General features: G+C 39.5%; 1 protein-coding gene across 6 annotated transcripts in view; it reads left to right on the plus strand.

The window, feature by feature from the left end:
* The first annotated feature begins 15316 nt into the window (after positions 1-15316).
* Positions 15317-22243, plus strand: part of tenm3 (teneurin transmembrane protein 3) — a 288258-nt gene continuing 281331 nt past the window's right edge. For 3 of the 6 annotated variants that reach the window (XM_085780226.1, XM_085780234.1, XM_085780239.1), the window contains exon 1: positions 15318-15531. The gene's annotated coding sequence lies outside the window, so the exon portion shown is untranslated. Of the gene's footprint in view, positions 15532-22243 lie in introns of all 6 variants that reach the window. The other 3 variants (XM_085780218.1, XM_085780247.1, XM_085780255.1) reach the window with 2 other exon arrangements.

Genomic DNA, 22243 nt, shown 5'->3' on the forward strand with positions numbered 1-22243 from the left:
CATTCACAAGGCAAATCCCAAGCAGTCCAAAGTTGTAAACAAATGCCATGTGTGAATCTCTCATTGGTCAAAAATCTTACCGGGAAGGAGGAGTGGTTTACCCAGTAAAAACAGAAACCATGGGACATGGCTAGTTTGCTTTTTTGAGTCAGTTGTGTCAGTTACTGAGTCGATTACGTTCTCCTTGCAAACGAACCGCACATTTGCCCAAACAAACCAAACTTTGGGGTTAAACGTTCCCTGTTTCAAAACAACTGCTCCAAACAAGCCAGGTCTGAATATGCCATAAGATACTAACTACACTGATAAGTCTCTGACTAATTTAGCTCTGATTCTGAATCTAGGTCTGACTGGTTAAAACATGTTGCTGAGTCTCTCTGATGTTTCCTCCTCTGACCATTAACCTCAATACTTTCTGCTATTTCAGCCGTCCTAGAGAACCTCAGCATTACTGTATCAGCCGATGTCACTTACAGGCTAAAAAAAACATTATGACTTAACTATGCTTACCATTATGATTCTGATCATTGATTGGTCATATTTCCCCATGCATAGCTTTGGGTTATTGTAGTCTACAGTCAAATGATAAGTTATATGTGCAGCTAAATAATGATGTAATATGGTGTGTCTCCATCTGGTTTTGCACTGTAGTGCAGTCTCCTTGGGTCAACGCGTGGCCCGTGAGGGAGCGAAGAGAGACTTTGCTCAGACTTTGCTAAAGTTTTATTATTTTTTCTATAAAAGAGAAACCAGATAACAAAATCAGCATGGGTCCACTAAAGAATCTGCTGCATTACCTAAGAGGAAAAGGAAAGTCTTAGTTCTTAGTTAGAGAAATTTAGCAGGATACTCTGACCATCTGTGAAAAAATTTATTACCACTAGCTTTCTTTACCATTGTGTTCCTGTAGGTGTCTAGTAACAGCTCTCAATTTATTTATTTCCAAATCCATTGGGAAAATTCTGGAGAGTCAATCAAAGTTAAGGTGCCCAGAGGGCTCGGGTGAAAAAAAAGAAAAAAAATGAAAATTCTAATTTAAGCTTGTGAGATGTCTAACTAGGGGTTTTAAGGGGTGCTGAGTTCATTTCAATCATTAGTTTTGAGTAAAAATGTTTCCCTGACCATATATTATTGGTATATTTGAGTTATAGTGTATGGCAAAGGGTATAGTAAAAGTCATTGTTGAACAGATTCTAGCCTATTCTAAATCTAAAGATTCCATTCTAAAAATAAATAAATAAATAAAATGAAAATAAAAAAGAAGAAAGAAATACAAAATACTTCAGAAGAGTACACTAGTTAGAAAAAAAAAACACAAATAGTGGGAACATACCGCACACTAGACTGGGTTATGAGGATCTTTAGTTTATTTCAGAGCAACGCGTTACGCTTGTGGCTTCTTCAGGCTCATGCTGAGACCAGGAAGTCAGGGGATTTTTAAAGGAAATGGTAGGCTACTCAATCAATTTACATAAGTAATTGAACAAGGTGAAAACATATTTAACAATCAAACATCAATGGCTGGGGAGTACCATAGAAATGGATAAAACATATATTTAAGTGCATTCAGCAGCTTTACAGCAAATTTGAGTACAGGTGTACCTTCAGTGATTCACTTACAGAAAGGCAGTGTCTATACACAACAATACAACAATACAACACAAACAGGTCATATACAAATAGGCAATGTCATCCATCATAACATCAAAAATATATACATACCGAGGATGAACACAGGTGTTAATAGTGAGGATAATATCACTCAAGTAGAGCAACAATAGGCAGATCATCTTTTCGTCATTTTCAGTCAGACCAGACCAGTCATACTTCAGAAGAGTGATGACACCAACTGTGCACATGCATGATACCCAGTACATGAGTGTGGTTTCTATGGTCATGATGCCCTCTGGAAGGATTGAGAGGGAGCATTGCATCATGGCAAATATTTTTGGAGAACAAACACGATTTTAAGGTATGATAGTTACCTTTTGACATAATAATAGTTTTTCCTTCTGCTAGCACATGCTTTTATCTAGTAAATTAAGAAATGCATTAATATTCTCTTGTTTATTGCTTAAAAAGAACAACCATTCACCTAGCTAATGTTAGATAACTATCTAGTTAGCAAGCATGAGAGTCATTAGCAAATGTTGATAATGTCCATAGGTGCTAGTTTATGTTGTAATGTAGTGATGAGCTAGAGCTAATTTATGTAGTAATTCAGTTTCAATAGGTACACAACTGTCTTGATCGAGTCCATGGTCCATCATATTGGGGAAAAAATATATAACCAGTGTGATCAATTGAGTTGTGGCAACCTTCTCTACTATAGTAACCTTAGTCTAGTTGTATGGACCACCACAGTCTGTTTTGACAAAAACCATGACACTTGTCTATTTTAGCAGGTACAACATGTGCATGATTAAATTATCTGACTTTGAGTAATTTAATCATGCACATATGTGTCTACCTATTATCCAGACATGGCTCAGGAGTTGTATCATGCACCTGATAATTTCTACCAAGACCGACTAAAAAACAGTTTGTTGGACACAGCACCGAGACAAAGAGTCCTCTTGCAGTCTTCTGATTAATGCTGCATCATCCACACCCTCAGAATAAGCTAAAATCTGAGGATGGCCTTTTGAGGTGACTTTTGAGAGCTTTTGAATCTCAGTCCCAGGACCATCACAAATGAAGCACCTCAAGCCATAAACTCCATGTTGTACCTGCTAAAATAGACAAGTGTCATGGTTTTTGTCAAAACAGACTGTGGTGGTCCATACAACTAGACTAAGGTTACTATAGTAGAGAAGGTTGCCACAACTCAACTCAATATTTTTTCCCCAATATGATGGACCATGGACTCGATCAAGACAGTTGTGTACCTATTGAAACTGAATTACTACATAAATTAGCTGTAGCTCATCACTACATTACAACATAAACTAGCTCCTATGGACATTATCAACATTTGCTAATGACTCTCATGCTTGCTAACTAGATAGTTATCTAACATTAGCTAGGTGAATGGTTGTTCTTTTTAAGCAATAAACAAGAGGAACACATTTTTGGTCATCTGACCATTATGTTTTCAAGCCCCTTCCATTTCCCCATGGCCATGAAGGAGAGGACCCCATGATGCTGTGGAAAGCATGTTTTTTTCACAAAAATATGATTTTTGCATGTAAAAGGTGACATGATACAATTCCTGAGCCATGTCTGGATAATAGGTAGACACATATGTGCATGATTAAATTACTCAAAGTCAGATAATTTAATCATGCACATGTTGTACCTGCTAAAATAGACAAGTGTCATGGTTTTTGTCAAAACAGACTGTGGTGGTCCATACAACTAGACTAAGGTTACTATAGTAGAGAAGGTTGCCACAACTCAATTGATCACACTGGTTATATATTTTTTCCCCAATATGATGGACCATGGACTCGATCAAGACAGTTGTGTACCTATTGAAACTGAATTACTACATAAATTAGCTCTAGCTCATCACTACATTACAACATAAACTAGCTCCTATGGACATTATCAACATTTGCTAATGACTCTCATGCTTGCTAACTAGATAGTTATCTAACATTAGCTAGGTGAATGGTTGTTCTTTTTAAGCAATAAACAAGAGAATATTAATGCATTTCTTAATTTACTAGATAAAAGCATGTGCTAGCAGAAGGAAAAACTATTATTATGTCAAAAGGTAACTATCATACCTTAAAATCGTGTTTGTTCTCCAAAAATATTTGCCATGATGCAATGCTCCCTCTCAATCCTTCCAGAGGGCATCATGACCATAGAAACCACACTCATGTACTGGGTATCATGCATGTGCACAGTTGGTGTCATCACTCTTCTGAAGTATGACTGGTCTGGTCTGACTGAAAATGACGAAAAGATGATCTGCCTATTGTTGCTCTACTTGAGTGATATTATCCTCACTATTAACACCTGTGTTCATCCTCGGTATGTATATATTTTTGATGTTATGATGGATGACATTGCCTATTTGTATATGACCTGTTTGTGTTGTATTGTTGTATTGTTGTGTATAGACACTGCCTTTCTGTAAGTGAATCACTGAAGGTACACCTGTACTCAAATTTGCTGTAAAGCTGCTGAATGCACTTAAATATATGTTTTATCCATTTCTATGGTACTCCCCAGCCATTGATGTTTGATTGTTAAATATGTTTTCACCTTGTTCAATTACTTATGTAAATTGATTGAGTACCATTTCCTTTAAAAATCCCCTGACTTCCTGGTCTCAGCATGAGCCTGAAGAAGCCACAAGCGTAACGCGTTGCTCTGAAATAAACTAAAGATCCTCATAACCCAGTCTAGTGTGCGGTATGTTCCCACTATTTGTGTTTTTTTTTTTTCTAACTAGTGTACTCTTCTGAAGTATTTTGTATTTCTTTCTTCTTTTTTATTTTCATTTTATTTATTTATTTATTTTTAGAATGGAATCTTTAGATTTAGAATAGGCTAGAATCTGTTCAACAATGACTTTTACTATACCCTTTGCCATACACTATAACTCAAATATACCAATAATATATGGTCAGGGAAACAAATTTACTCAAAACTAATGATTGAAATGAACTCAGCACCCCTTAAAACCCCTAGTTAGACATCTCACAAGCTTAAATTAGAATTTTCATTTTTTTTCTTTTTTTTCACCCGAGCCCTCTGGGCACCTTAACTTTGATTGACTCTCCAGAATTTTCCCAATGGATTTGGAAATAAATAAATTGAGAGCTGTTACTAGACACCTACAGGAACACAATGGTAAAGAAAGCTAGTGGTAATAAATTTTTTCACAGATGGTCAGAGTATCCTGCTAAATTGCTCTAACTATCTGTAGAATTATTGCGCAGCGAGGAGATTATATCTGTAGCCACTGAACAAATTAAGTTATATTATAATTGGCTAAAAAACAATGAAATGAATTTCATTTGAAAAGTGGCATCCTTTCTACAATAATGTTATGTTAAAATGTGATCTTTACCCTAGAAACCATAACATTGGACTCTAGATCAACAATAAATAAAGCCACATTAATAGTGGGTTTAGAGTTTCTATCATGATATTATGGTACCACAACTTAATGCAATTTTAAGAAATGTTCCGCATCCTGTTAGTGGTGGAGGATAAAAAGAGTTTTCTTTTTACAGCCAACTTTGGATCCCAGTGCACAATTGTGATTACTGAGTTCCCACAATGGACTATGAAGTTTAAATGATCATTTTCTCTCCATGTAGATGTTTTTCCCCCCAGAATAATGCAGTGTCTGTGTCTACACAGACATTACAGTTCTAAAATGCTTTCAAAACTGCCATATCAGCGACTTAAAAAGTGATTTTCCCGCTTTTGTTTGGTTTGATTTGGAAATACTTTTTCTGTAATAATACAGACTTTTATAGATTTTGATGTAATAATGTGCTGTGTCAATAACCGCCATAAGGATGACAGAAACCGCTACACCTGACAACATAAAGCTGGTGCTAGAGGAGATGAACTGCTGTAGAGAACAAGAATCTATGTTTGTACATGGATATATTCGCATATAAGTGTGTGTGTGTGTGTGTGTGTGTGTGTGTGTGTGTGTGTGTGTGTGTGTGTGTGTGTGTGTGTGGTGTACGTGTTTGCGTAAAATGTGTGAATGGCTCCATCTTACAGCCTCCCATCCCCTTTTATTTTCCATGTAAAAGTGCCCAGTCAGCAGGACTTAGTGTGGATCCACCAGCTTGGATAGTTTTCTCCCCAGACACGCACACTCTGCCCCGAAAGGAAAATTAGACGGCTGGATATTGGCCATATTTCATGTAAATGGTGTTGACCGACACCTCTTTTTTTCATTTCCACATTGTTTGATTTTTTTTGCCCTTCCATCCTTCCTCCCAAAGTCACCATCAAAATGGTAACAAAATCCTTCTGCAGCGTTTTCATGGTTGTTTCGTGGCAATAATAAGGTAACTGGCTGGGATTGCTTTCTTTCCTTGAATCTAAAATTAGCTTTTTAAATTTTTTTTCCTTCTTTGGCAACAGCAAAGAGAAAAAGAGCCTTCATTATTTCATTATGGATGCTCATTAATGATAAGCCCCTGACCTTTTCTTTAGGACACTCATCAGGCTAAAAAACAAATAAAAACCTTATATGTATTGATCACAATTCATTCATTCATTCATTCATTCATCCATGAGAATAACATCCTTACATGTTTCTTTAGGTATGTTTATCTACATATTTCTTTTTATCTTTAATTTCATTAGAATGGAGCACACACACACACGTCCTTGAATCATTTTAGTTGTTCCCAAACATGACAATTTTTTTCACATTTAAAATAATGGAGGTCAGGAGAGTAAAAGCTCAGGTTAAACTGTTGTTGTATCCCAGTGCCACCTTTGTGAACCTCTTCTCTTTCTACAAAGAAGTGATTACCTCCGCAGTGCATGACACACAAATACCGACCACTGCAAACTGATAGCATCACACTGATCAATAGGACTTTGTACCTCTGCTACAAATCAATTACCCAAATAATGAGACAGACTCAGCATTCACCATTCCTCTCCCACCATTCAAGATGTTGAACGTTATTACTTTACAGTCTTGAATATTAATTAATCCAAATCACTGGAATGTTCCAGTTTCACAATGACTGCATTTACATGGACTTCAGTATCCTGGTTTTGATCGGGGTTTTTAAGTATCCTGTTTTTGTTTGTTTGTTTTTGAGCATGTAAACACCATTTCCCAATTTCAGAAATCGGGATATGCCCTTATCTCGATTTTGAGAAACCCAATTTTTCTGCATGGAGTACTCTGAAGGAAACCAGGATACTGGATCATGTACACCTTACCCCGATATCTGAAAGCCGCCCACCATCTGTGCAGGCGGGGCTTCAGCCAACTGATGTAACCGTTACCATAGATACGTTACAACTAACAAAATGGCGGCGACAACACCAAGAGCATAATTCTGGGGCGACGAGGAGACTGGAATTTGCCTTTATGTAATGATAGAGCTCAATATAACGGGATGTTTAGAAACATAGAAATGGCGACCTTTTCAAGTCTGCCGCTAATAAATTACAAGACGCCGGTTTCCCAATGCGGAGTGTGGAGCAACTCAGGTCACGGTGGAAACTTTTGAAAAAAAGTTACTACATGGCCAAACATCAGAACAAAAAAAGTTATTGCCCAGAGAGGTCCCCTTTTTAATTTGTTTGGTTCAAATCAGGATAACGCAATGAATGTGAAACCACATTAGTCCTGTATTTATGTCCATTTTGGATGTTTCCCACAATGTGAAGTATCAGTGCAGGAAGTAGAGTGCCCTTGACAAAACCATGCAAATGGTAAGGAGTACAGAGTTCATATAGAAGGTGTCATTATGAAACAGTACGTGGAATATAATTGATACTTTCTGAATGTGATTAATTGTAAAGAGATTCCATTTGGTATTTATTGGTATTAATTACATACTAGAGTACACAACACCAGATACTTGCATTTTCTTATCTATTAATACCTGATCCATACACCTGAGCTGAAATCAATGGAGAATGTACAGTAGGGGAGAGTGGGGTAATTTGTGCCATGGGGCAAGTAGTTCCACCCCTGTTATCTAGAAAACCATAGAAGAAGTTGGTCATGTGACCACATATTTTTGAAGGGGCATCCATTTCACTCATCCTATCAAGAAGGGAGTCACATGGCTTGAGAGGAAAGCACATTTATGTTCAAAAAACAAGTTTTTGCCCTCCAAAGTAAAATTTCTATGATCAAGGTTTTTTGATTGCCGTGTTTGAACAATTATAGATAACTTTGAAAACAGTTCACACATGTTTTAGTGCTTTATTAAGCTACATCATGAGTCTATACAGTTAGTATGATGCCAGCTCAAAACAGCTGGGGAATCCTTTTTTCTCAAAATGCTGGGCTTGGGGTAATTTGTGCCAAAGGGCCTGGGTTAAGTTGTGCCAGTGGCAGTGCTGTCTGTGTATAGGAGAAACATGGCAGTGGGCACGGATTTGCTTGAAACTTAACATGTGTGATGAGGGACCGCCCCTGAACACACCTGCCCAGTCTGGTTGTGCTCGTAGCCTGGTGGATGAACAAAACATTGCGTTTCTTTGCGCCACAGCCCCCAGCGTGGCTCAGGCCTCCGCGACTGCATGGGGACAAGCGAGGGCCCGATCATCGCCGCTTCTGGCTTTAATTTTGTATTGAATGTCTTGCTTTTATATAGCATTAACATTTGTGAGATTAAAATGATCTGTTTTACTTCAATTATCAATGGCACAATTTACCCCAGTATATTCTCTCTAATGGCACAACTTACCCCGCACCGGGGGCAAGTTGTGCCAGAATTTTTATTTTTTTTCTAAAGCTATATTTCTGAAACGGTTGATTTAAGATTCAAAGTGATTGTTCCCAGGGATGCACAACATCCTAAACTATATGTACATATATTAGTTGGGGGCATTATTATAATCCCCTTGCTTTAAAGGCAGTTTAAGTAAAAATTGGCACTACTTACCCCGCTCTCCCCTATAAATAGCTGTACATGTGGCATGCCTGACTGAACCTGAAACGTGATCAATACTGTTAAGGCAATTTGAAGAATTGTGAACATCAAAAGACACAGTTTGGGGCACAAAGTTGTTGATCAGCAGGGAACTGACTAAATCATGTCGCTGGTTCTGTTTAAAGGAAATGAATGGACTTTAAGTGATGTGGCGGTTCTGTGGCCGCAGTGTGAATGCAGAGAAAATGTACCTAATTGGGCAGAAAATTCTACATGACCAGACACCAGCCAAATGCATCAGGATCGAAATGGACAGGGCAGGGGGGATTTGTGAAAGAAAGAAAGAACGAAAGAAAGAAAGAAAAAAGAAAGAAAGCCCCAGTGACCTTGGTGTCTAAAAAAGAGCGATACACACAGGCACTCAGCTAAGAAAACACATTTAAACCCCCCTTAAGGCAAGTTCATCTGGCACTTAACGCGTAGCCATTAGTAAAGTGATCTATGAATGGGAATTTGTGCATAGTGTGTGTATGTGAGTATGTACGTTCGTAGGTACATGGGAGACTGACACGGAGACATCCCAGAGTGATTTCAAACATATTTTCATAGCTGTATGCGTGTCCATTTCCCTATGAGTCAAACATTCCTTCAATCAAGCCACATAACCAGTTGAACCTAAAACTGGTGAGAGCATATACTGTGTGTGGATGTGTGTGTGTGTGTGTGTGTGTGTGTGTGTGTGTGTGTGTGTGTGTCTCTTAATAATACAGATGGACATGTAGGAGATTGTGTTCACATTATCACATTTGTACTTACTGTAACAAAGAGGCAGGAAGAACAAGCTTCCTTCACAGTAGATAAACATGTAATGTAAAAGGAAGTTTTCAGAACACATATGGTGTTGGAAACTCCTATGTGGTTAGTGCTCACTCTATAATGTGTTCACACACTACCAGACTAATGATTTTGTAGGTTAACGAATGTTAATGATGTATAATGACTATGAACTATGTGTGTGTGTTTGCGCGTGTGTGTGTTTAACTAGCTTAATGGCAAACATATTTCTTATTTTACACCATTTATCTGAGTGTGCTGGTAGAGATGTTCTCTTTTGTCTTTTAACCATGACCTCCTACTGGCCAGGCAACTTGTCTAAAATGTTATCAGGTGGTGCTGGTGAAGTTGACTGTTCATAGGGGACCAAGACAGCACTAAGCCCACTTGAGAAATGTCTCAGTGCCATCAGAGCAGCTTCCAAGCTCCTCTGTATTGATTATAAGCCACTGGACTAGACTGGTGGGATGAACACTATTCTTCTGAAAGATATTCTCTCATTTGGTGTCATGATGGAGGTGGACACCACAGGAGGATAAAGGCAGAAAATGCACAGCATGAAGCATACTTTTTAAGAGGTATTGGATTGTTTTGGTGGGCGTCCTTTAAAAGTGTCTAAAACAGTTTGTCTTCTGGTCCCGTGCACAGCAGCACATCTCTCTGCTAGTGGAGCACGTTCCCTGCTGCCTCTACTAACTGGCAGCACGCTGATCTGAGTCTACTGCAGGTAACACACAAACTATGCATGATTATCACACACAACCACACATCAAATAACCCTGAAGTATTGCATAAAAGGTATAACCTTAAATCACCTGGTCATACTTACAGTTGTATAACAGCAGCATCTTTATGTCCATATTCATACCTATAGGGGCGTTTCCACTGCAGGGACTTCGGGGTAATTTTACGGGGTCGGGACCATTAGTGCATGTCTCCGCTCCAAGAACTGCCCCCGAAGGACCATGTCCCAGAACTTTTACGAGGGCTCAACAAGTCCCTGCCTCGGGGTAGGCCTACTCAGAGCGGCCCCGAAAGACTCCCAGGTGGGGCTTGAGGTTTTCTCTGTGCTGATTGGGTATGCTCAGAGCGGGATGTAATGCCAAAAGAAAGCCCAAAAATAAGCAGCATTTTTAAAACGAAGGATTTCTTTTTCTTTTTTTTTAAGTGTCTACACAGCTGGAAAAAAGCAAATAAGAGCAGTGGAGACACGACGGCAGAGAGGGCAGAGTGAGAGGATAGTTCCTGTAAAGTTCCTACCCCCCTCCCTTTACCAGTGGAAAGGCAGCTTATGTGATATACTGAATGTGCCAATGTGATTTGGGGTGATATCATTCCTGTTGGCAGCACGTCGGGACATACCTATAGAGAGAGAGAGAGACAGAGAAATAGAAAGGAGACAAGCTATAGATGGTTTGTCCTAAGACATGTGAGAGCATCTGTCTCAGTGTGTCACTCAGACAGAGGGTGTGTTTACTGCTATGTTACATATGCCATAGATTACTGACAACATGACGCAGCATTTGTGTGCGCGCGTGTGTGTGGATAACAGAGGGAGATTCGTGCACATCGATGAGCAGAACCCTTAGCCAACGCCACAGTCACCACACACATTAACACTCACATATGTGCACACAACACATTGACAGTGACACAGAGAGAATTTTCGCTTGAATACACACCTGTCCTTTCGCTCTATGGTACACAGCACACAGCCTGACCATGACCACAGGCCGTGCTCCCTGTGTGTGCGTGTGTGAGTGTGTCAAAGGGCCTCCACAGTATTCATGTACACAGACAGCTCCTCCTGTCCTGTACAACAGCCCTACTCTCTCTCTGTCCCTTGGTTTTATTATTATTATTATTCTGTACTTTTCTTCCAGCTCCCTGTTTTTCATTCTTACTTTCTTCATCGCTCTCTCTCTCTCTCTCGCTCCCCAGGGTTCTCTCTCTTTTGACCCATAGGAGGAATAAATCTGCATGATTTTCCTTCAGAGATGTCCCCAGATGTAGTGTGTCAGTGAGTCAGATTGTGGCATGTCAGTGGGTGTCTCAGTGTTTTACGTGTGGACACTTTGGTGTGTGAGTGTGTGTTGAGTATTTTAATAGAGAAAATGAAGGTGATACTTTATAAATTAGGAAAATGTGATGATATTATTTGGGCTCTGCCGTAGTTCATTAAAAGGTTATCTGTTACTCATTACATCCTTTAGTGTTGGTATTTGAAAATTAAAACAATGAATGAAAGACATATGTGAGGGATTTTGTAATAGAAGGAAAGGAAAAAAGAAACAAATATGTGAAAATATAAAAATAAACTCAACACATAACGTTTTTTTTTTTTTTTCATTTTCTTGCACTGCATTTTCTGTCAAACATCAATCAGAATTGGAAGCTGACACTGACTTGGCTTTACTGACACAGCATTCATCCTGTTTTATTAAGCAATTGGTTATGGCTTTATAAGGGTTAGACACATTGCCACAAGACCTTGTAGAAGTGAATACAATTTGTTGAAAGATGAAATAATTGAAAGATTCAGTTTGCATTTATGTTGAAAAAATATTTGTAAAGTCTTTTTGTGGCTGTGTTTTTTTCTTTTCTTTTTTCTTTTTTTTTGGTATGTCTCTACTGAAGTCCATACAAACATACATGTCTTTGGGATAGGTGAAGATTTTGAACAGTTTTTTAATGTTATTTCCTTATGTTACAATTTTTTATTAGTATTATTTTTCTGTGTGCAAACCTAACATAAAAATGTCAGGTTTATCAAATTAATAGATATTGTATCAGTATTTTTTATTTTACCTACAATACTTCTACTCTTTAAACCCTTATCCTGACACAGTCAGTGCAAGGTGTCTGTTGTAAGTGATGAATATGTTATAGGTAAACATGATTAAACATGGCTGTGTCACAGGTTAAGATAACAAAGAGTTGTAAGGATACATTCAACTTTTGAATGCAAACATAACACTTTCAGGGCTGAGCCTCTTCCCCAGTACACAGCCAGACTCTTGCCATGTACAGTTGTATTTAAATTAAATCAGCAACCATAAACCAAAACCTTAAATGTAATCAGACTGAATACTTGGAGTTGAAATTTGAATAGCACTGAATTGTACCTGGCACTGACTTATTTGACTTTGAAACCTCTCATTCTTTCTGAGTTGACGCAGCCAGAATTTCACTTTGTGAAACACAGAATACATTTCAACAGTCCTGTTTGATTGTGTTACAAGGTCAAGATTCTACAACTTCTTGGAAACACACAGTCGGGGGTATTGCAAACATAGGTTGTTACACTACTGAACAATTATATGTTACTGTGTCATTTTTAGATTATCAATATTAAAAACCTATGTACTTTGTTACAAATGTTATAGTTTGACCCCAGTACTGCTACATTTGTTTGTTCTCATTATTATTTGTAATTATTTATTTATTTTAAATTATAATAAATCAGAAATATTATATTTTGTTCAACTAATTAGTCCCTTTTTATTTCCCTGGAATCTCAGGCTACAGCCTCGGTTCAGTTTACTTTTCAGCCTTGTAATTGTCCTCGCCTTGCCACAGAGGTTGGCATGCCCAGATGTGCTCACTGTATAACGCACCAAAACTTAATGTGTTTCCTTTTCCTTTGTATTTTTGGTTTTCTACACACTGCACACTCTTTTCTTTAATAAGTATATTTTTTATTTACTATAGCTTCTTCTGTCTTTTAAAGTCTTCATACTGCAGCTGAGAGAGACATACTCCTATTTAGACCATGTTTGTTTATTATTCAAAAACACGCATTTTTTTCCATGGTGGAAAAAGTTAAATTGTTCCAATACTTTTTGAAACAGTAATTTAATGTAATTCACTATTTTGGTTCAGGCACTTACATTATATTTTCCCTCTGAGCCATAGGGTGCCTGGGGTGAAATCAAAATACTTTCAACACTCACACACAGAAACTTTATTATGTACGTGGGCTGAATTAGTAACTCTGAATTTGGATGTGCAGGGTTCAGGTTAGGGGTCATCTCAAACTGACTTTAATCCGCAAAGTGACATAATCTGTAATGCTTCACTGTTAACCATGGCTGACATGTTGCAAATAAAGCAAGTGCAATGTTCATGTTAACATAGTACATGATGTTTACTGCACACGGTGACTGTGCTGTCACTGGATTTTGTTGTTTCTTGATGATGTTTGCAATGTTTCCAAAATGATCTCCCTGATGTACGTCTCACAATGTTTCCTGCACCTCTTAAAAAAGATGTTTATATACATCAGAATTACGAGGACTCACCAATAACCATAACCATAACCATATTATCTTACAAACCTAATCGGTGTATTGTACAATAATGTTATACAGTCTATTACTCCTAAGGGACACGTGGCATTTTTCTGTAAACGCAACATCACACCTTATGACTTAATCAGAACATTTATTATGCTTTGACATAGGAATTGGCTTAGAGTATTCAGTCCCGTTCCCCAGTTATGCCCCACCTCCCACTGCCACCCCCCCCCCCCCCCCCCCCCTTAAAGTAATGAATATGGATGTATGAGTCTGTATTTGTTAGCAATCCTTTCCAAAGTGGCTGATTTGGCAAGGTAGTGACCTACAAACAGCTCCGGGGGGCATCTGTCTGTCTCCAAGGATATGCAGGCCTATAAGAATATTTAAAAGTAGCCTATGTGTGTGTGTGTTCATACAGTATATCATATGAAGTGTGTGTGTGTGTGTGTGTGTGTGTGTGTGTGTGTGTGTTACGATTGGACGAACCTTTGACTTGTTTCCAGCACTGGACAGCATTACCCAGCTTTAATGTAGGCTACAGTGTGTGGGTTTAATTGCAACTTCCCCGCTGCTAAGACTGCAGGATCGACCACTGAGTCTGTCTTCTCCTATGACAATATCTTATTTGTTTAATCGAAAGACTCATGTGAATGTCTTCAACAACGTTATTTTGATTAGTATTAATATGCCTGTGCGCTCAGTTTCATAGCATCTCTTGTGTATCTCTGTGTGTGTAAACTGTCAGACTGAAAGGAAGGAAAAACCCTCATTAACCGGGTGTCTTACAGTGTGGGCTGCCCGTGCTCCCCCCGCCCCTCCGCCGTCACCTGCCACAGTCGGGGCAAAGAGTTCAAAGTCACGGCTGACCCCCCTCCACCTCACAACAATTCCCGTACCGATCACTCATGTACACTCACACTCACTAAAACAGAGACACACGGACTCAGTCGCGCACACGCGCTCGCCGGCACACCGGTAGAGACGTCAGGATTGGACGCAGCGGGGGATCCCCCAGCATTCCCGTTTCTGCCTCGCTTGGCGTATCATCATCTTTTAGCAGGGGGAGATAAGCTCGCTCCGGCTCACACTTGCAGAGGGCAGCAATAACGGAGGACAGTCTTGTTTCTCCGTTTCACCGGAGCGCCGTCTCCCTCCCTCTTTCTCTCTCTCTCTTCCCGTTTTCAGTGTAGCCGACTGTTTGACTGTAGCACGCGCCGGGCGGCCGGGGCAGCGCGAGGAGAGGAGAGCAGAGCAGAGAGTAGGGCAAAGAGAGGAAAGGATGGTTCACCACCTGAGTGAGTGAGTGAATTATTCACTAAAGAAAACAGAGAGAAACGCTTTGGACGAGCAACATCAGTTTGACTGAGCAAGTTGAGTTGTAGTTTCCTCGTTGTAGAGACCGGAGAAGCCTCCGTTAGTCTGTCCTCTGAAGCAACACTTCATTCATTTCAGTCAGCTGCGTGTTTGTGTGACAGCCGAGCGCGCCGTGCAGCCTTGGACACAACCAACTGTATTTGAGCTTTGCTTTAAAAAAAAAAACAAAAAAAACAGAAGAAGAAGAAACAAATATACAATTGTAGCCTACATTTCACTGCACTTTTTTTCACCGGCTTTGGTATTAAGCTCATTTAGAAACGTGGGTGAAGTGAAAAGGACGGTGAATACGGCGCTTCCCTAGTTTCTTTCTCTTTTTTTCAACAAAAAGATTCGAAGAAGTCGAACTAAACAAGTAGAGGAAGTTTTTTTTTTTTTTTTTTTTTAATTTTGGAGGAGGGAAAAAGTGGAAGAAAACAAGCTGCTGTATGACGGTGGCCGAGGAGGATCCCCAGCACGAGGACAAACAGGTAGGACAGACCTGATAAACACTGAACATCAACACACAAACCAAGAAAAAGAAAAAGCTAAGAAAAAAAAGTAGCCCAGAAGAAAGTAGGAAAAAAAGAGAAATTGGAGTGGATAGTCTGGTGAAAGGCGACAAAGGTGTTTGATTTGCATTGTTCTCAGCCTGTCGACCATTCCGAGGTTAACGACAGATGCCCTCCTCCGTTAAAAAATGGCAGGTCACTGCTGCCTGGCATGTCGACACGTACCACACTAGACATGTTTTTAGAGTCGTGAAATAACCGAGATACCGCTTCAGTTTGGCTCAGAGGAAAAACACGCAAACCCTTACTTTGAAAATGCAATTGCAACTTTTCTCTTTGGCTTTTTTTCTTCTTCTTTTTCCCCCCAAACAACAGAAGCCGGTAGGAAAGTTGATTTTAATGAATGGGCTCAGAGCATCTGGGCGAATACACACACACACTCACACGCACAAATATAGCTTCATATGTATCTATGTCCCACTTTGAACGTCGTCCTCCTATTCCTGTATTCTGTATTCCTGGTCCAGCTCCACAGTTCAGTGTGTTTTATTGTCATGTTTTAGTGGAGACCGACACTTAGGCTGCATAATCTCATAAAAGTCATTGGCTAATAAAGGCGATTGATTTCACAGTTTACCTTTTGATGTTTTAGTGCAGGAGGAGGGAAATTTAAAGGTGAGATAAGATGGGGGGGGTGGGGGGGAGTTGAGTTATTTAACCCTGGAAAACAACCGCATATCAAAGTGATTAGTGGGAGGGGGGAAGGGGGGATTGCGCTGTTTGTAAGTATTAAGATGGGCTTCAACAATGTGCATACATATTTTAGTAGCCCTATGTCACATACATAGGCTATGTGTTGATTAAATTAATTTCACCACTTCTGTATGGTTTTTTATGAATTAATTTTACATATAGGGAGATAGGCTACTGTGAAGCATTATAAATGTCCTCTCTCTTGTGAATTATTAAATGGCACTGAAAAGAAACTGTTCCTCCTTAGTGTTGTTGCAAATGCTAGAAAAAGCCACTGGAGGACAATAGGAACGGTTATTACAGTTGGACCATTTGTATTATTGTCACCCTTTTGTGGGAGTGATTATAAGTAAGACGCCACTTTGAAAGAGGAGTGCCTGTCTTTGTGTGTGTTGTGTGTGTTAGAGTGGAAGGTAAAGGTACTGTCAGGCTGTAATATGGAAGACTTGAACTATAGTGAAGGGAAACTGGCAGGGTAGACACTAAGTGGCTTTTTCTCACCTTCTACTTCATCTTTTCTGTGTCCCTTACATTTCTAGTGGCTCTGTTTGACCAGTAATCCCTTGCAGGTCCCTAGTGTCCTTAATTGCCCTCATGTAAAATGTGCAATAAGTATTGGTGCACTATGTATTTCTTACAAGCATACACTCTATTTTATGGGACTGTTTTTCTGACACTTGAATTGTGAACTCAGCCTTTGCTTTGACCTCTTGGTCTCTTGATGGCACGCAATGGCAGGTTACTTTGTCCTATTCAGTTTTGATGCTCTGGTGTGTATTACAATATTAAAGTTGCATTTCTTGAAAAACCTTTGTGGAAACTACAGGAGTCTTGTTGAGAAACAGGAGCTTCTGTAGTTGCTGTACAACAGTGGCGTGGCTGTAGTGGGGTACTGCAAAGGTGGAAGTTGTGTTAACTGTGACCTTGAGCAAAATAATCCATTAAAAAGGTCTGATGTTATGCGGTTTTGATCCTGGCTGTATCTGTGCTGCATCTGTGTCATTGATCAAGTGATTAGTGGAGCAAAAGAAGTTGGTTTTTGTCAGGTCTCAATACATTTTTATCATAACCATCATTTTGCACATGAGAAAGATAATGAAATGGCCGTAGTTGTGTGCTTGTATGGAAGCGGAAGTGTTGTGTGTATAACTGCTGCTTATGTAAAGTCCGATGTAGATATAGTCAGAAATGTATTTATTATTATTATTATTATTATTATTATTATTATCATTATCATTGACAGTGATCTGGGTGTGGATACTCATTATCTAGAATCTTACTTGTACAAATGTGTACTAGAGATTCCCTCCCTCTCCCTTCATAATTCCTTTACAATGGCTGGTTGTGGTGCAGGTCTTGAATGAAAGCCTCTCTCTTGCCGTACATGAACTACAGCTAAAGCATAGAGACAGTAAATACATACGTACTGATAGCTTCAGTGCACAAACTGCACTGTTGTATCATCATAAACAAAAAAACAAAACAATGCCTTTAAGACATTATCAGTAACACTAACATGTATAAAAGCACAAAGGGCCAATGATTTTCAAGAACATATTTTTTTTAAATTAACAGTAATTCGATCATTTGAAAGGATTTTTTAGGTCATATTTTCTATTCTTTCAGGAAAAATATGATCTCTTTAAATGTTTTTCTCTAACAGGCATTCCAATTGTGACCGTTCTCCTCACACTCCTTTCGCTTTCAGTGTTTTAAAAAAAAAGGATTGGATATAATGTTTGGCCTGAAATTGTTATGTTGGAAGTGCATCGTGTATAAGTTTTGCAAAATAGAGTTTAAAAAAAATGCTGCAGTCTTTTTCCTCAATGAGCTGTGTGAACAAGCTGCTGCTGTGACACAGGTGAACTGAGCTCACTTGCTTGACTGCAGTCTTTTTTTAACTCCACCCCTGCAGAAACCGGCAGTTCATATTGACCATCAAATCAGGCGAAGCCGGATGTCGAACGTGTCTATTGTCACCCCATCGCCAGAGCCAGGGATGCCCACACTGTCGGCTGGTGTGTTTGGCACGAAGCCACTGAGCAGTCGAACCCGGTGCTTTCCTTTTCTTTCAAGTGTATCCCATGTGTTGCCAGATGCTTCATTAAATTTGACACATGCTCCCCTTGCACGGTATGGTTTTAAACATTTGTCACACTTCCAGGTGTTGGAATCCCTTCCAGTGAAATACAGCTACACTTTTGATTGTTTAGCTTCAGGCATTTTAACCGTGTTAATGATAGCTACTAGCTAACAGTAGGCTATCTGCTGCCAGTAGTGCAGACGTCGCATTAACTTGCAGTGGCACGTGATGCTTTGCATCACACATCTATCTTAGCACCAGAGGGCAAATATTTCTGTGAAACGCACGGGCATTAAATTGGCTTAAATCTTTTAGTGGGCAGGTACTGGTGGCAGAGGAACCAGTGTCACACTGGCATTGGGTTTCCAAACAGAACGCTAAGTGTCAAGTACAGCAGCCTGACCATGTTGTAGGAAACAGTAAAGAGGAAGTTGAAAATTAACTGGGTGTTTGCACAGACACTGTTGCGTACTTCATATGTGACTATGGAAAGCAAATAATTTTTTTTCTGAAAGTAATTACTGTTCACTAGTGTGGTGAGAAAAGTATATCGCTATTGTATTTCACCATCATTTATAGAGCTAACCATATTTGTATGTCAAACATGATAACTTATGAATATTGCTGCAGCCAGAGTAAAATCACTTGCAGAAAATGATTTATCTATATCACCAGAAGAACAAAAACCACAATTACACCGACTGTAATTACTTGAAAATTCAAGAGTAGATTCTTTTGGTTTTTTTTTTCCCCCAGTTAATGTTGATGTTGGTGGGAAAACGATGGATAATGCCAATCTAACTATTATGAGAGAAATAGAAAATAAAGTTCACCTTTCCTTTACTGTGAACCATGTAGTTTTGAATGCTGGGAAGTGTAAAGGAGAGGCTTGCAGCCACATTTAGGTGTGTGTGTTTATAGGGAGCATCTACCTGCAGTGGCATGCCAGTGGCATATTCTTCCCAATGTGACTTTCTGAAGAGGGAGAGATGGCTGAGGCACAGCCGAGGAGGAGATGTGATCTGATCTGAAAAAGCAACTAGGGATGCAGAGATAGAGGTAGCCCATGGTGCTGTCCGTACCTCGGTTTTTGGTTCACAGTTTTCGAGTTTTCGGTATAGTTTCGGTACGTGTTTTGTGCATAAAAAGAACGTTTTTTATTCTCCCATAATTATGTTTAAAATTGTATTTCCTTGTAGAGCTCTCCCTCTCTCACACACACAAACACATAGACAACGGATCTGTCTGTGAACAGCCCCTCCTCTCTGTGCACACTCTGAAGCCCCTTTCAAACAGAGGTCGCGCTTTATTACCGTCAAGGAAAACCGTCACCAGGCCGGCAGCCGCCACAGTCTCTCCCAGAAACAAAAAAAAAAGTTATTATTATTATGTTGTTTTTTTTAACAGCGTTTCACCATCTCTCATCTCTGTCAGTCAATCCCTCATGCTGCTGGATTCGGTCTCTCTCTCGCGCAGGCACGCACGCACACACACACGCACACACGGACAGACCTCGAGCTGGAATGCTAATAAACTAAATGTGCAAAATGGCCAAGTGTACAGTGTTTAAATTACCCCTCGATCGCGATCAGCGACCTCTCGTGCTGCCGCCTGCTTGTTTTCTTTTTTTTTTCCGCTTCTGTGTGTGAGCTGCACTTTCAACCAGTTGCAACAGTGTGATAGGGGGTTAGTCACTGTGAGTGGGTGGAAACAACAGTGATTGGACATTAACTCGCGGGGGAGGGCTTTCACCTGCCTAGACAGGCACACACACACAGGAGCCTGTAAAGCAGTAAGTGGCCAATGCAAAATTAATTGTAAAACCGAAAACCTGCGGTATATAAGGGCATATTGTTCCACGCAGGGCGGACCGAACGGTATGATATTTTACCGAGCATCCGTTGCATCCCTAAAAGCAACTAGTGAAAAAGTGCAATGATAAGGCAAAGGAGAAAATCTGCAGTAACATCAGTGTGGCTCTCTAATGGTGGAGGCAGCGCCGTTGGACAGGCAGAGAGATTTTTTGGTTTGATGTTTGCTTGGGTAGCAGGTGAGACGTAAGCTTTGCAGACTGCAGTTTACCTTAGGATACCTTACTGTATCTCTCCTCAGTGTAACCACAGGTTGCGGGCCCGTCATTGCCTCATTATCATTGTATTTATTCCTACAACGTGTTTAAGAGCCATAAAAACCTAAAATCACAAGTTTGCTGGAACAGTGCATTTATTTGATGGATGCATAATTAGTAATGCCACAACAGCCAATGTTATCTTCCTCTCTTCTGTCACTGTAGTTTTAAAAAATTTCAACACCTCGCTGTGTGTGTTCTGAACTTGTGTGTGTGTGTGTGTGTGTGTGAGTGTGTGTATGTGTATATAATGTTTATTTGATGGTGTTATACATTGTCAGGTTTGCTCTGCTTCTATGGATCCACGCTCCTAAGATGCTCTCGATTCCACCATTGTGCTGTTGCCTTAGGAATGCACATCCATAGATTTGATGCACGGAGCTTCTGAAGGAACAGAGGAGGGAGGGAGGTATTTATTACGCTGTTCAAATATCGTAACAGTAGACAATAGGAAAATTTAGGAGGGAAAAAAATAAGTTGCTGTTTTGAAACTACTCCATTATGTCTGGTTTTTTTTTATCTTTATACACTTTTTAAACACAGTCTATGAATTTTTGTAATTCATCTTGATTTTGTAAAAAAAAAAAAACCTCAAACATTGTGCTACCATCAAGTGATTTTTATTGTTGTTTTTATATTTTCATCCTGTTTATTGGATCTCAGTTTCAGGTTTTTGTGACATTCTAATATTTTTGATTGCCAGTTTTCGCACACTGAATATTACAAGAACGGGTAGCGCAAGACTCATCTGATGGTTATTATTTTGTCTTGTCGTTTAGAGAAGCGGACAGTTAAAACTTTAAACCATTGAGAGTCATTGTGGATAACTGTATCAGGTTAAAAAAAAAAAAGATTCCTTGATTTTGCCACAGAGGCAAATTTTGGCTGCGTACATACAGATACAGTGGGTTTGGTTTGGCCACAGGGCAAATTAAAGATTCCTGCATGCATTGCATTCCTGCAAACAGCAAATTGGATAAATATTTGACTGCTTTCAGACCTAGTATTAATATCTATCTCAGGTCAAACAATAACAAGTGGACAGCTCAGGTGTGAGGGCAGCCCAGACCCACTGATGGCAGATCTGAGATCCGATCAATCACACCACATTTGGGGCTGGTGTGAGTCACATGTGGCCACATTCTTTCAGCAGTGTGAACACAAATTGTGTCCTAGACCTCTTTGAACGACACAGTCTGATTGTCTGATTAGTGCCAACAGAGTTTGATTTTGAACTGAATATTTAACTATTTAAAATGGATTAAACCATGTTGCTGTAGGGCTGTGCGAAGCACATTTATTCGCTCAACTCCTCCGCACTGCTCTCTTTCTCTCTCTGGCTCTCTCTTTTACAAACACATGCTAAGTAAAAAACAACAACACATACAGTACATTTATTTGCATATAAAGATGGGATAAGAGATATGATCACAATTGGTCACTGGAGACACATGTTGAGAGGCATCTTCATGCCACAGGTTAACTGATGCACTTACAGGTGACCACTCGGTACAAATATATTTTAATTTAAAACAACATGATATTGTGATAACCACCAGATAAGACACCATGAAACTTAAACTGATACAGAAATGTATATAATGTATACACAGCACAAGAGGTTTTATTGAAATGCAAATATTATAGTCATGCATCCCTTACCAAACAAGCAATCTCAAAGAGTGTGTGTGTGTATGCATGTATGAGTATATACGACAGAGCAACAG

The sequence above is a fragment of the Trachurus japonicus genome, chromosome 1 (genome assembly GCF_045865225.1).
Source record: "Trachurus japonicus isolate A0001 chromosome 1, Traja_1.0".
Taxonomy (NCBI): domain Eukaryota; kingdom Metazoa; phylum Chordata; class Actinopteri; order Carangiformes; family Carangidae; genus Trachurus; species Trachurus japonicus.